The sequence below is a fragment of the Protopterus annectens genome, chromosome 10.part0 (genome assembly GCF_019279795.1).
Source record: "Protopterus annectens isolate FY-2018-M chromosome 10.part0, PAN1.0, whole genome shotgun sequence".
In the NCBI taxonomy this organism is placed as follows: Eukaryota; Metazoa; Chordata; order Ceratodontiformes; family Protopteridae; genus Protopterus; species Protopterus annectens.
The window spans coordinates 782,450,328-782,464,086 of record NC_056744.1 but is presented as its reverse complement, the minus strand read 5'-3'; positions in this window follow the sequence as shown (position 1 = coordinate 782,464,086).

Here is a 13,759-nt window from a genome sequence, read left to right as displayed (position 1 = left end):
TCACTGTAGACATTTGCTTTTGGTAGCCCTCAGCCCTATAGTGTCTGTGGTGCTTGTGATAACTGTGTAACATGATAGTACAAATCAGTATTCATCTAGCATTTGTATACCCAGTCCTGTCAAATGTAAAGTTGTGTGTGACTGAATGTTGTGTGTGTGTTTCCAGAGGAATGGTTTATGGCCCATTCACACACACTGCACTTACCATAGCCCATGTTAGCACTCATGCTGATGTCAGTCACCTTGAAATAACCCTCTGGCCAATTCAAACCCCCATAATCTCTGTGGCACTTGCGATAACTGCATAATGCTCTAGTGTAATATGCTAGTTAGGTAGGAGTTCTAATCCCAGACATGGCAACTGTGAAACTCTGTGTGTGTGTGTGTGTGTGTGTGTGTGTGTGTGTGTGTGTGTGTGTGTGTGTGTGTCTGTAGAGATGAATGATTTTGAGGCCATTCACAGTCACTACACCTCGCATTGCCCTACTTTAGCAAGCCTGCTGATGTCAGTCACCTGTGGAGAAGGTCTATCCCTATAAGCTCTGTGGCACGTCCCATAAATGCAGAACAATGCAGTAGTAGTAACTACACAGGTATGGGTTTGAATCTCATCTGTGGCAAGTGTTTGTGTGTGTACATATGTATGTGTGTACCTCAAAGATTTTGGCCCCATTTACACCCAGTACACATCTCAGAGCCTGACTTTAGCAGTTCTGCAGATATCATCCACATTAGAAGTACCTGTTGCCAACCCTAAACCATGTCAGGTCAGTGGTGCATTTGGTAAATGTGTAACATAATGGTCCGTAAAGATTGTTAGATAGAGGTTTGAACCTCACCCCTTGCAAATGTAAATGTGTGTTTAGGGTAAAATTATTTTTGGGATCTCTCACCCACTACATAACACAATGCCAGTATTTGCAAGGGTTGGTGATGTTCTTCACCTTAGAAGTACATTGGGACAACATCTATCCTATAAGCTCTGTGGCACGTGCAATAAATGTGGTACACTGTAGTAGCAATACGTAGCTAGGTAAGGGTTTGAATCTCAGTACTGGCAAGTGTGTGTGTGTGTGTGTGTGTGTGTGTGTGTGTGTGTGTCAGTATCCTGTGTGGAGGTTGCTGTGATTGTGTAATAACAGGATGCATTATGGGGCAGGTTTTTCTAAATTATTATATTGAGGACCTAGTATATGTCACAATGTCCACCTTACAAGGACAACAGATGTCAAACACCAGAGAGGCTGGTGTAGACAGTCCATAGCCCTACATGTGACATTATGGATTGTTGAACAATATAGGCAACATTTTGTATTACTCAGAGAATAGTCTTCACCCATGTCTCATACACAAACACACTTGGCTAGGCAACAACCACTATATTGGTGGTTCCCTGCATTTTGCCTCACAGGTAGTAACCATGGTGTGATTGCAGTGGACTACATGTCTGTTGATCACAACAGTCCTACTGACATCAGAAAGTAATGTGATGTGTCACATCAGCTGACTGTGTGTTATCCAGCAAGTAAAAGGACATGGCATCCTATTCCATCCCTAAAGTAGGCAAATAAATGCTTACAGTGGTCCTTTTGCTGTGTTCCCCACTGGACACCTGCAACAACTGTACAGTCTGCAAATATAACCCACAAAGGGAATACCATGCCTTATACACATGCCCTGTATGGACAGATGCCACTAATTCCACTGAATACCTGTATCATGCTGTCAATGTTGGTGCAAGCACGACCTCAGTTCCATAGCCAGGTCTCCCAAAATGAGGTCAGGAATGCTATGTCAGAAGATAACAATCTGTACACACAGAATGCCCCAGAGACCTCAAGTACACTTCCACATGTCAAAGAACATGCATGTGGGACGTGCACAACTCAGACACTGTTCATGTTATGGAATATAGATCACACACTTAGGAAGCAGTGCACATCACTGGCCACCCATAATAGTAACCCAGATGAGTGGATGGTGAATACATTACCCACCTGCGGTGACCACTCTAGGGACTACACCCCTAAGCCACACTGGAGACCACTGTCATGTGGCCTGATGCCAAGGTATTCCCTTTGCCTAGCCTTGTACAGCCTTCAGACCCATTCACCTACTACACACCTGTGAAGCAATGAACCTATGCATCTCAGTACTAGCAAATGTGTGTGTGTGTGTGTGTGTGTGTGTGTGTGTGTGTGTGTGTGTGTGTGTGTGTGTGTGTGTGGAGAATAATGATCTTGAAGCCATTCACACTCACTGCACCTCACATTGCCCTACTTTAGCTTGCCTGCTGATGTCATTCAACTTGAAATAACCCTTTGGCCATATTTCAGCCATATAAGCTCTGTGGTGCTTGCAATAACTGCTTAAGACTGTAGTGTAGCAAACTAGTTAGGTAGGAGTTCTAATCCTGATCCTGCCAACTGTGGTAATGTGTGTGTTTCCCTGACAGAGTGTGTGTGTGTCTTCGTTGACATCTGCTTTTGTGGACATTCGCACTTACTACACTTCCTGTACCCCCCACTTTAGCACTGTTGATGATTTCACTCACCTTCAAAGATACCTTTGGACAGCTCTCCAACATTTAAGCTCCATGGTGCATGCAATAACTGCAGAACACTGTAATAACAATACATAGTCAGGTAGGGGTTTTGAAACTCAGTACTGGTAAGTTTGTGTGGGTGTCATCAGTATCCTGTGTGGGTGTTGGGGTGATTGTGTAATGACATGATCCACTGCAGTGTGGGTTTTACTACATCATTATATTGAGGACCTATATGTCCCATTCTCCACATTACAAGGCCAACAGTTTTCAGACACAGTGGAGGTTGTGGCAGACAATCCTCAGCCATACATGTGTACAGCCCTGTGCAATTACTATGTGACAGTATTGATTAGTAAACAATATAGGCAACCATTATAATACCTAGATACTATTCTCCAGCCATGGATCATACACAAACAAGCTTGGCTCTTACTCCCTTCCTTTCTTACTTTGCCTCTCTCTCTCTCTCTCTCTCTCTCTCTGGTGGATGTGGAAAAGTACATCTGTTTTGCATAGGCAGCAGCTTGAGTTTTGTAAGTAATGCTCATGATCAGCTGATGGCCTGTGCATGAATTGTAGTCCCCCACTTGCTAATTGCATGTGGAACAGCTGTGGTATGATTCCTATAGCCAATTGCATGGAAACACACTCCTATAACTAAGCACTTCATGTGAGTGGTGGCCCTTATTTGACAAACAGCATCACTGAGGGTAGTTGGGAATACCTTTTACAACATACACTGTGGCGACAGGCCAACAAACAGGAGGGGGATGTTCCAGAAATGAGGACAGGATGTAAGTATCGCTGTTACATTTGAACTAATGTTGGTTTAACAGGGTTTGTGTGGATGTGGCTGTTCTACATGATTTAAAGTCTGGCATGACAGTGTTCCGTGGTTGAGGAAACTCTCACTTGTACGGCTATTTGCAGACTGGCCAGAGTTTGGAGTCTTACATGTGTTGTGTTACTCACACATTTCCTATCTTTAGAAATGCAGTAGCATACTCTGATGATTGCCGTCAGTACATGGTGACATCCATGCGAGTTACTGACTTCATATCCCTCAGAAGAGATATGTCACAACAAACCCTGTTACACCAGGAAATTTCTCAGTTTATCACAGCAATATGTCAACATTGGCCCTGTGTTTGTGTCTCTGTCCCCCAAGTCTGTCACCCTTTGTCCATATGTCATGCAGTAAGAGGTGCATATGTACAGTACATCATTATTTACTGACATCATACCTGATAATAAGGCAGTGAGATATCAGACTGCTAGATATGTTATGTATAGTAGGCCTTATATTTGAGGACAAAACCTGGAAATTCTGTTGTAGTGTGTACAGTAGCGAGGTCTGTATACTTATGGTGATTGTTGACAGAGTGTGTATTGTAAATACGTTACTTGGCCTGTGTACAGACTGTGGAAGATGTCATTGTTCTTGGTCCTGTTCTGTCTGATGTTGCATGCTGCTCCAGTTTATGATACCCTATCAGTGTACATGTTTGTAGAGCCAGACTGACACATGTCCCATACCACAGTCAGACATCACACTACACTGTGTATTGGCCCGGCATATGTAGGGTTACTGTGTGAGTGGCACATATGAGGGTGGTTTTGTTCATGCAGTCCATGTACTGTAATATTAAGTAGGCTTACCATAATGTGACTGTGACTGTGTTCAGATTGGTTGTGGGTATGCACTTTCACACTGGTGTCTGTTACTCCATGCTGTTACATGCCTGTAGTACCTGCTATATTTGCGAGTACATGTGTATTCCCCCATAGGAAACTTGGGTCAGTGTTGTGACAGTCTGCCTGTAGTTTGCACAGTGCTTTGTGACATGCCTAGCAGCTCAGTCTATTTACCTAGTGTGATATTATGTCCAGATGTTTGTCAGATGTACTGTTGCCTGGCCACTATAACTGTTGTGTATTTCTGACAAAGCAATGGATGCTGTAAGGATGTATGTCACTAACTAGTGGGAAGTATGTCGGCTTGGGACCTGTGCTCCTCCAGTTAATATGTGTTAGGACAGACAGGAGTGTGTAAATGCATCAACTGTGTGAGCTTATCTATTCCAGTATTTTTGTGATATCCCCATTTACATGGCTGTAAACATCCACTTTGTCAGGCTTGGTCCACATGTCTTGTACTAAAGAGTTCTGTGTATACCTCTGGACTGACCAGATTGTGTCAGACTGTCCACGTTTATTGGTCATATCTCTGCTGTTTTCCACAGGATCATTGCTGTGATTTGTGTGGTACTTCACTATGATAATCTTATGATGTCTGTCAGTAACTGATGGCGTACATGTCAGTATCAGAAGTGACTTCCCACACAACATGTCTGTTAACACAACCCCTGTTACTGTAGCAACATCCTACATTTATACCTGCAATACTTACATGACATCCCCTTGCACTAAGAGGTTGTGACTACTGGTGCTGAGGTATGACTCCACCACATATTATGGGCATATGTTTTATACATCTATAAATATATATATATATATATATATATATATATATATATATATATATATATAATATATATATATATATATATATATATATATATATATATATATATATATATATATATATATATATATATATATATATGCCTCTGTGTGTGTTTGTTATACACAAACATGTGGTGTGTGCCACCCAGTACGCTTACCATTGTCCACTGTAGAAGGGCTGCTGACATCAGCCACCATGCACTCACCTGTATACACCCCTCAGACCTATCAGACATGTGGCATATGCAGTAACTGTTATACAGACCTGTTACTTGTGTTCAGCTGTACCCAGGGTATGACACAGTCAAGGTGTCACCACAGTGCCATACCCCTTGTAGGAAACAACAGCAGACCAACATCCTCCTGACACATATACACCTACAACGCAAACTGAATACATTATGAAGACCACTATCAGTCAGTGTTAATAACAGCTATAATGCATCATGGTTAGACAGCTACACATCCTGACATGTAAGCATTAAACTTTCCTGCTGAAAACATGTTACACAGCATTACATTGCTACACCTTAGTACATTCACCCTGTGCATCAGAACCATATTAGCCTGTCCCTGCATTGACTGTATGGATGACATGGATGTGGCACAGGTATCATCATATGCACAGTTTGTCAGAGACCTAGGCTGAGCCGTTTGGTTGACATCATGTGTGTGTGTGTGTGTGTGTGTGTGTGTGTGTGTGTGTGTGTGTGTGTGTGTGTGTGTGTGTGTGTGTGTGTTGGGGGGGGTTTGTTATCAATTGAGCCATGCAGATGTGGTGTGTGTAGGTATGGAGGTGCCCTAGCTGTAGGTGATGTATGTGTGTGTGTGTGTGTGTGTGTGTGTGTGTGTGTATGTGTATGCACACAGTTCTGCCATGTGGCTGCCCTATACAGGAGTTTGTTGGACAGCTGCAGACTGTGCATGGCAGAGTGTGCATTTCACTGTCTCCGGCCATGGACATGAGAACTGTGCCTGCTTGGGGTTCCACGGGCACTACCAGGTACAAGCCCAGATATGGTACTCTCCCCTGATGATGGCAAATGTCCGCTGGATCAGAGTTCCAGTTGGGACCGGCCAGGACCATGTGGACTAGGCCTGCTGTGTTGTGGTGTGGACAGCAACCCCCTGCAGTGCTGGTGCTAGTACTGCCACTATGGGAGCAGCTGTGATTTGTTGCATGTCCACGTAGACCTCCACCTGTTGGTGTTGCTGACCTATGTCCACGTGGCTGTCACCCTACTCCCACCATATGCTCTAACACAGACATTGCATGGTCGAGCATTCCCACCATCTCACCCAACTGTTTATCCAGGACCTCTGCAAAATAACGGTGGGCACCTGCAAGATCACGGATGTTGTCAATAACAGCAGAATGAGTAGCCCTCTGGAGTCTCAGACTCTGTCTGGTATAACATTCCATACGTGCCTGTGCCTCCATGATGGCCTAATACATGCGTCTGTTGACACCTGTTGTGGCACTTCAGCCAGGGGCATGGTGGCCAGCAGCCCTCCTACGAGCATCCCTGTACATCTGCCTGTGTGGTACCTTGCCAGTCATCTGAATATGGCTGCTGTGTACAGACACACTTGCCATAGTCACCACACTGTCCTGTTCCATGCCACCACCCACCAACTGTCCCTCATCTATGGCCACTGGTGATGGGGTATGTATAGGCAATGTGACTGTGTGCAGGGATGGGGTGGATAAGAGTGGGATGTCAACCGATGGCACAACTTCAGCCCCTAAAAACCCCGCCTGTGCCTCACCATACCTATCATCTTTGTTAGAGTCTGTATGGACACTAACATCAGTTTGGCTGCAGGAGAGATCCTGACCCACCTCGCCACCTGTGAGAGGAAAACAAAAAATGTAATTTAAGACATGTATGTCATTGCTTACCTGCACACACACACACACACACACACACACACACACACACACACACACACACACACACACACACACACACACACACACACACACACACACACACACACACACACTTACAAAGATATTACACAGACCTCTCATTACCCAACTGTCAATATGCATGACGTATGGCACTCAACAGCATGCACTGCAGCTATACTCAGTCCCTGTTATCAACATTATACATGTCTGTGATGCATAAGTTATGTTAGTAGGTGATGCCCCTTCCCCTGGAACACACTCCACCCATGCAGAGAGTATTGCTGTGCACCTGTTCAGTACCCTGGCATGTACTGTGCACCATACCTCATGAGTGTACACATCATTGCTGAATGTGTATATGTGTGGCAGTTATGTTTGCTCTGTTGCTCACAACCCCTATGTGTTTGTCTGACACATACCTTGGATAATATGAGGACAGATGTCAATAGTGAATGCCTGACCTCTGATTTGCAGATCTCATCATCAGCAGTGCATGTATGAGCAATAAAATCCAATTACACTGACAACCTTCAAAGCTTACTGTGGTTATGAGGAGTGTACACACCCTTATTGACATGCCACCCTCTTCCTTGATATGCAATGGGGCCACAATACTGCATATGTTAACATTACACACATCTGATATGTGACATATGACCTGTGCAATCAAATGCAGTATCAAACAAATGTGTTAGTTGTGCAGATGCTGATTGAGATGCATAAAATATGTGGGTTGCATAAATGTGCACACCCTTAACACGATGGTTTATTGCAGCACCCGTTAAGTGAACTACAGCAGTCAGTATTCCTGGAAGGGGTATACTAGTATGGCCCATATTCACTTGCCATTATTTAGTCACTCTGCCTACAAATGTCCCCCAACTCTGCCAGATTGCAAGGTCAGCTCATGTGCACAGCCCTTGGAGGTCACACAATGCCTTCACTATTGCTGTGGAGTCAGGGTTATGTCTGGCACAATTCATGACCTTGACTGTGTTCAGATACAGCCATTCTTAGCGAGTTTTGGATGTATGCTTCAGTTCACTGTTGTGTTTCAGTATGATACCCCTCCCCATCCTCAGCCTTTTTGCAGATGCTTGACATCTGTGGGCCACACAAGTGTCATTTTGCAGTGCCCCAAATGCAGAGCACCATGTCTACTGGCCTAGTTCCTGCTAATGAACAGCCAACCTAAAAGTGTACACTGGCACCAACAAGGTACAGATGGGCATGGTGGGCCTGAGGTGGAGTGAACTGTTGCCTGTGCAGCACATGTATCTTTATTAATACTGTCTGTAGGTTTCAGGGTTAGTCTCAGTACACCATTACACATTGCAACACATGCCTTTGGGAGACTAGAGATCCCTGGATGATGTTTCCTGTGGAAGAACTCTTCTATCTGATTACCCTAACCCATAGGCCACATTTATGCAGAGTCCAGGCAATTGTCGACACAGGTACTACACAGGCAGTACTTGCTAGACATTCCTGCAATTCCCTCAGTGTTGCTGGTTGTTTCTGGGCAGCCTCCGTGACCATTATGCAACATGTGTTGACATCTGTCTTGGATGGGCAACTGTTTATTTTCTACATTAATGTTCTCCCGTACTTCATAGTCACATACATGACTGTCTGCACTGTTTGCCATGGTATATGCAATGGTGAGGTAAGGCTACGTCTCCCACTCCTGAGTGCTACCTTTTGGATATGGGATCCATTCCATGGTTTGTAAGATGTGTGCAAGCCACGGCTGCCTCTGTTGCAGTTGAGTGGGCAAATGTCATGGACATACTTCATGGACAGCAGACCATTACTTGATGTGACATCAAGGACTTGTACTTGATGGAAGGTGCATACTCAAGAAGAGTGAATGCTGTCAGTACCTCAAAAGCTGCTTCCACAATGCTATTTGGAGTGTGTGCACATATATGCTTCCAGTGTTTGTTAAGGTATGTATTCCCCATATTTGTTGTCCTAACATAGGATTCCATATTACACATTTATTTCTCATGTTAGAATCACATTACAGGTTGTAAAAGTTGTGGAATGTGGTATTGTGATATGCCATTGTGTAGATATGTAACAGTTGCCATTGTAATAGTGGTATTGACACTGTTGTAGCTACTGTATAAGGGTAATGTTTCAGACATGTCCCTACTGTAGGCTATTTTTCCCACTATTATGTTCATCTCTGTCCACACAATTTGCACTGACAGGTTGTTAATTATACTGCAGGACTCTTACATACCCTTCAGATATGCCACCATGATAACCACTGTGATGCAGTGCAGTTAACAGCAACAATAAGTGAACATGTACAGCATGCATTATGGGTAGGTGTGTTAAATGTGTGCATGGCAAATACCAGAGCCATAACATGGCTGGTGTACTGGCAAACCTGAACAAAAAAACTCCATACTCACCAGCTACAGGCTGCTGCCCCAGAGGTATATCAGAGGGACTTACATAGTTGTGTGAGAGATGTAATGTCAGTAGCTACACCTGTGGCATTGGTACAGGGTGGGAGCAGCATTTCAGTACATCAACAGTACAAACCCACAATACTAGAGATTATGCACATCTGTTCATTACTATACTGCAGCAACAGACTATGTTATCTGACATATGCATGAAGATACTTTACAGATGAAGATAGATAAGCAACAGTGATCTACTAATGTGCCCTGGGGCCTTACCTGCATGCTCCTTATCCATTGTGTGGGTAGCATCCACCTCCACAATGCTATCATCAGATTCTTGGCTTGGCTGGCGGGCGGGTGCCCCAAGGCTGGCGAGGAGCTCCTCAGCATGTGTCAATGGGGGCTGGATGGCATGACCCCCACCTGTGGCTAGCTGGTCTCTCCTAACTGCAGCAGCACGCTGATGGGCATGGCGGATGAGATAATTGCAACTATGTCGCATCTGCTCATAACTGCGGTTATGCAGGCCAACATTGTTTACCCTGTGGATAAGCTCATTCCACAGGCCAATCCTCTCCTGCAGGTCATGGGCCATACATCCAAAGAGGGTTCTCTGGTGATGCATGAGGTAGTTAATTAGTATTTCATTCTCCTGTGGAGTATAAGCAGGGAGACTCTCCCGTGACATGGTACCTGGAAGACATAAAGAGGAAAAAAAGGTCTGAGGACCTCATACTGCAAGGATATAATAGTTGTTAATTGACATATCTCTCTCTCTCTCTCTCACCCCACCCCACCATATCTGCAACAATAATCTGAAGACACAAATCAATGGGTATGTTTACACCAAACCTACTGTAGGGACATATATCCTGTTGTGCAACAAATATTGAAATGTGTTTCTATTCATGTTTCATGTTGAAACACTATCATTGGTGGCCTGTTGCTAACAATGTAACCTGCATGCCATTGTAATGGCCACTGTGGTTACATATATGCATGTGTTCTGTTTGCTATGCAACTGTTCAAATCTGGTGTTTTGGGTTAATGGGAATATCTATGCATGCTGTTATAACTAATCCTGGATTGTGTTGACTATTACTACCCACATATGTTCTAAAACTGCAACACAACAGCATGTTTGGGAAGGCTGTTCCCAGCAGAACCACCTCTCCCACCTCATCTGGCCATGGCACCAGGCCACAACACATCTGGGACCCAACCCAGGACCTCCTCATCTGCTGGTCCTGCACTACCTTCAGGTGGAACCACCTCAGGGGATGGTGCTGTTCCACCCCCTGGGAGCATGCACAGACAGGGTCCTGTCACCTGAAGTCAGGTCCAGGGTCTGGTGCATAGGGATCTCTGCAGAGAATTGGGGAATCTGCTACACAACCTTGAGGCCCTCATGCCACAATTAGGGGGTCAGCCTGCCCCTTTTGCTAGCCCCCAGCACAGCCACCTTCAGGGCCATGAAGGTGCAGTGGTGACTGCCCATGGGTGATGACCTCAGTCCCACTGTTTCCATTTGGGGGCTCATGGGTTTCCAGTTTCTAAACACCCCTCCCCGCCCAAGGTGTTTACCCACCACATGTGTCATATACCGCCTGTGTATGCTGTCTTGCCTGTCTTCTGACCCAACCTACCTCCCCAAATATACCTACTATCCTTCCCCATCATCCCACTCTCACCTTAACAAAAAAAGGGCAATATGTTCCCATCACAAATTTCACACCATACATAACTGTCCATTTCACACCCACTTACAACTGCTTACAGGTGCCTTAATCACTCTGTATCCAACAGCCCTTGTTCTGGCCAACAAATAAATTATCAGCCCTTGCAAGTGTCTAACCCCGGACCCTCCACACCATAGCCATATCAATTTACCAGTAAGCCATCTGATCTGCAGATCAAAACTTGGATTTCATTACACTTTGGCCAGCTAAGAACTTGGTTATATTCAACTGGACGTATAAGAGAATTTAAGTACCTTTATCTGCACTTTTTTTTTTAAAAAATACAGTATTTAATTTGATTTAAACTGTGTTGAAGGAATATTTAACTCAAGTGGCAGTTATTCTGCTCTTTATTAACTTGAACTGAAGCTAGTGTGTTATTTGCTAGTAATTACAGGCGTGGGGGTAGCCACATTCTTTGATTTCCTGTCCTTGCCTTTTTAAGTGGTGCATTGTGAAATTTTTATTGCTTAAAAACCTCAGCTTTGGCCAGCTAAGAACTTGGTTATATTCAATTGGACGTATAAGAGAATTTAAGTACCTTTATCTGCACTTTTTTTAAAAACAATACAGTATTTAATTTGATTTAAACTGTGTTGAAGGAATATTTAACTCAAGTGGCAGTCATTCTGCTCTTTAGTAACTTGAACTGAAGCTAGTGTGTTATTTGCTAGTAATTACAGGTGTGAGGGTAGCCACATTCTTTGTTTTTCTGTCCTTGCCTTTTTAAGTGGTGCATTGTGAAATTTTTATTGCTTAAAAACCTCAGCTTTGGCCAGCTAAGAACTTGGTTATATTCAACTGGACGTATAAGAGAATTTAAGTACCTTTATCTGCACTTTTATTTTTAAAAAAATACAGTATTTAATTTGATTTAAACTGTGTTGAAGGAATATTTAACTCAAGTGGCAGTTATTCTGCTCTTTAGTAACTTGAACTGAAGCTAGTGTGTTATTTGCTAGTAATTACAGATGTGGGGTAGCCACATTCTTTGATTTCCTGTCCTTGCCTTTTTAAGTGGTGTATTGTGAAATTTTTATTGCTCAAAAACCTCAGCTTTGGCCAGCTAAGAACTTGGTTATATTCAACTGGACGTATAAGAGAATTTAAGAAATTTTTATTGCTTAAAAACCTCAGCTTTGGCCAGCTAAGAACTTGGTTGTATTCAACTGGACATATAAGAGAATTTAAGTACCTTTATCTGCACTTTTTTTTAAAAAAATACAGTATTTAATTTGATTTAAACTGTGTTGAAGGAATATTTAACTCAAGTGGCAGTTATTCTGCTCTTCAGTTATTCCCACCCACCCTCCCTGTTTTTGTTTTGGTGTTAATCTTAGTGGCCTTGAAACTGCCAGCCCCTCAGCCTGCCTCTGGGTCCATCTCATTTGCTTACTCAACTGAGTGCAGTGAGATCATATTCTGATTTCAGGCACTCCTACTGTGTACAAAGAGAGCATCTGGGAAACAGACAAAAAAAATTAAGCTTATTTCCTGCCTTTCCTGTTAAGTGGTATAGACTATTTGTAGGCTTCTGAGCCCCCAAGCCCTTCTGTGTTTGAGGGAAGCCTTCTAGCTTGTTTTTTTTCTTATAACTAGCCAGTTTTCTAGTTTCAGCACTCAAATCTGTTTCTTTGATCTCAGCACTTGTTCAGATAAAAAAAAAAAAAAAAAAATGTTATCTGCTTTTACTGTACTTGTATTTCTACCTACTTCATTTTACTTTTGCATCATCTTAAAAATACTCAATTGTATTTATTACTGCTTGGTGTAACTCATTCTAAGCCTTTTGGTTTAAACACTTGGGCTTCGGACCAGTTGTTTTGCACTGAGAGGGTTTGTGGTCTGCACTGTTGTGGCAGAACAGGTAGCTTACATCCTTCTAGGTTGGGAACTGCTGATTGAGGGCTCAGTGTCTGTTATTCTAAAAGTGTATTAATTCTGGTTTAAGCACTTGGGATTTCAGGCCAGTTATTTTACATTAAGAGGGTTCGTGGTCTGCACTCTTGTGGGAGGAGAGGCTGGACTCTGCCCTTCTGAGCTGGGAATTTCTGGTTAAAGGCTTATAGTGCATGCATATCTGAACTGCTTCTTACCAAAGTTGTTGCGCCTTGTTTGCTGTGGCATAGACTGGATTCGGGCCTGCTGGATCTAGCTTTGTTTGTGTAACTTGAGCACTAATCCAGACATTCTCTAAAGTATTCAATTGTATTTATTACTGCTTGGTTGTAACTTGATTAAAGTGTAGCTATCATTCTAAGTCTTTTGGATTAAGCACTTGGGCTTCAGACCAGTTGTTTTACATTAGGAAGGTTTGTGGCAAGCACTGTGGTGGCAGGACAGGTAGCTTTCATCCTTCTAAGTTGGGAACTGCTGATTGAGAGCCCAGTGTCCAAGGGTATTAGTTCTGGTTTAGGCACTTGGGCTTCAGGCCAGTTATTTTACATTAAGAAGGTTCGTGGTCTGCACTCTTGTGGGAGAAGAGGCTGGACTCTGCCCTTCTGAGCTGGGAATTTCTGGTTAAAGGTTTATAGTGCCTGAATATTTGAACTATATCTTACTGAAATTGGTACACCTTGTTTGCTCTAGCATAGACTAGATCCAGGCCTGC